The 2,730-nt window shown below is 34.8% G+C and overlaps 1 long non-coding RNA gene across 1 annotated transcript in view; it reads right to left on the reverse strand.

The window, feature by feature from the left end:
* Positions 1-1,695: 1,695 nt before the first annotated feature.
* LOC106937841 (uncharacterized) overlaps positions 1,696-2,730 on the reverse strand; it is a 4,359-nt gene continuing 3,324 nt past the window's right edge. Inside the window, exon 2 of the long non-coding RNA XR_001422474.1 lies at positions 1,696-1,920. This is a non-coding gene — a long non-coding RNA (uncharacterized LOC106937841). The remainder of the gene's footprint in view (positions 1,921-2,730) is intronic.

The following is a 2,730-nucleotide window of genomic DNA, read 5'->3' on the forward strand; positions in this document are numbered from 1 at the left end:
ATGCAGAGAAAGCTGCAGAGTAACAATGCAGAATTGGTGTACATTATGAAGGATGCTCTTTTCCACTTTATGGAAGTGCTTTACTTCCTATTTACATATTTATCACCTAAAAGGCCTTCTTATCAAACATAAAGCACTTCCTGCATATTTTCCAACATGCGGTTTGAGGCTCGCATTAAGGTCACAAGGAATAAGTCTTCTTTATTTTCAGCCTTATGTTGCTTAGTGGATTGAAGCATTGTGTTTTTAAAGTAAATTAAAAAGGAAAGAAACATTATTTTGTGGTCAGAAGATGTTTTAATTGAATTTCTTTTAAATAAGGGGTTTGATTAAACTTACTTTAATCAGTGTGATGAGTCATTTTACTTAAACTTTTTAAAGTCATACAGACTGCCCAGTGGCGCAGTTGGTAGCGCTGTTGCCTTCAATCAATCAATCAAATTTTATTTGCATACCACATTTCAGCAGCAAGGCATTTCAAAGTGCTTTACATCATTAAAAACAAAAACATCAGAGTCATGTGACATTGAATAAACAATAATAAATAAATAAATAAATAAATAAATAAATAAATAAATAAATAAATAAAAAATTAAAAACATTAAAACCCGCACCCATTTTCTAACCCTTTAGAACAGTGGTTCTTAACCTTTTTTGAGGTACCGAACCCACCAGTTTCATATGCACATTCACTGAACCCTTCTGTAGTAATAATAAAATATGATTCCCCCCCAAATTCAAAACATAGGGGTGACCCAACTAGAGTTTAGTTGGGTCACCATGTGTTCACTAAGTCTTCTTAAAAGGTAGAGTCTCTGAGAACAGTTCTTCAAAATATAATCAGTGTTTTCAGCAAAGCTGAGCTGACTGTCCAGGAACGACCCAAATTTGCCAGTTTCAACAGGTTGGCCATCGAGAGAAACTGGAACCACTTTAAGGTCTTGTTTACATCATTTAATTAGCTCGGCAGTACCAACCCCGAAAAGATGCTACTAAGGAGCAGATTTAGAAGTACACCGAAAGCTACAGAATTTGGTAAAAACGTTTTGCTGAAGAAATCAAGTACACCTCACTGCAGCAAACAGAAAGGGGCGGGGACGGACCACTGTCAGCCTCATACCGTATTTGGAAATTGGACAATTGCAATCCGGAAGCGAAGGGGGCGCTATTTCCTGTATTATCCGCGGTCTCCCGTTTTTATTTTCTTTTTAAATCTGTGATATATTTTCACCTTTAGGAAGGAGTTTCACTCTCAGAATGTATTTGAACTTCTTTCTTTTATTTACTTCACGGCAGCTCACAGTTTTTAGCAAATTCTGTAGCTTTCGGTGTACTTCTAAATCTGCTCCTTAGTCGCATCTTTTCGGGGTCCATTGCTGCCTCTAGTGGCGTGGGGGGGGGGGGAACACAACTAATTTAATTAAATTGCTAAATCAGAATACCACAAAGCCTTCATTATTTATTATTTATTATTAATTCTGGCATTACTGGAACAGTAAAAGATAAATTCCCTCACAAAAGAACATACCTTTCCATTTTCTTAAGGAAGTAGAGCTAACTAAATGACATAAACAAGACCTGAAAGTGATTCCAGTTTCACTCGATGGCCAACCTGTTGCAACTGTGGCAAATTTTAAATTCCTTGTGTCATTCCTGGACAGTCAGCTCAACTTTGCTGAAAACACAGACTATATCTTTAAGAACTGTTCTCAGAGACTCTATCTTTTAAGAAGACCCAGTGATCTTGGGGTTACCCAACTTGAGGTTCTGTACAACCTCTAGTTGTACACGACTAGAGGTTGTTGAGTTAAAATGTTAAAACTTAACATTCTAACTAGAGTTTTAACTTAACTCAAGTTAGAACAACATTTTAACTCAAGTTTTAACTTTTCATCTTCTCGGCTGGTTTGGTCACATGAGCTGCAGATTAACAGACAATCTTTTAAGAATATTTTGAATGGCAGGTATAACAGCAGGTTATACCTGGTGGTGAAACCAAAAACAAATCTGTCTCAACTGTTTGCTGAAAGAACATGGAAGATGGCAGGAATACTTTAGCAGGGAGCATCCATCCTCTTTATTCATCAGTTTGACCCTCTGAGCTCATGAAGATGTTACTGTGTTCTTTTGGCAACTAAGAACATGTATTAGACGTCATTTATTGACAGTGCAATAATTATTCTTAACCAAACTAAATAACATTTACCTATAGCGTGCCAAGTGTTTTGCTCTACTCACAAATTGTTGATAATGTGATTCTATGAATATGATTTATCGTTTTAGAGCCGAAGGAAAATTTTCACCTTGATAGATTAAATAGTTTTATCTTATTTTTTCCTATATATGAGACTCTACCAATAAAAAGTCTCTCAAAATTATATACATGGCACCGTAAAAACAAAAATGTGAATTTTTGCTTATATCTGTTTAACAACCCTGGTTGTAACAACCTGGGTTGTTATTCCTAATTTGTTTGTTATTGACTTTTGCTGAATTAAATTTCTTATGTATATATTGCAAATGGTATTTTTATTATAGTTGATCATGTTGTTTTTCATGTCTCTTTATTTTTTTCTTCCTCCTATAATTGATGGAGATATATAGATATTTATAATGCATAAAAGTATTGTTTGTAATTTAATTAGCTCTACTTCCTTAAGAAAATGGAAAGGTATGTTCATTTGTGAGGGAATTTATCTTTTACTCTTCCAGTAATGCCAGAATTAATAA

Source organism: Poecilia latipinna, unplaced genomic scaffold, assembly GCF_001443285.1.
Source record: "Poecilia latipinna isolate Pla-1442-1.1 unplaced genomic scaffold, P_latipinna-1.0 Scaffold2447, whole genome shotgun sequence".
Lineage (NCBI taxonomy): Eukaryota > Metazoa > Chordata > Actinopteri > Cyprinodontiformes > Poeciliidae > Poecilia > Poecilia latipinna.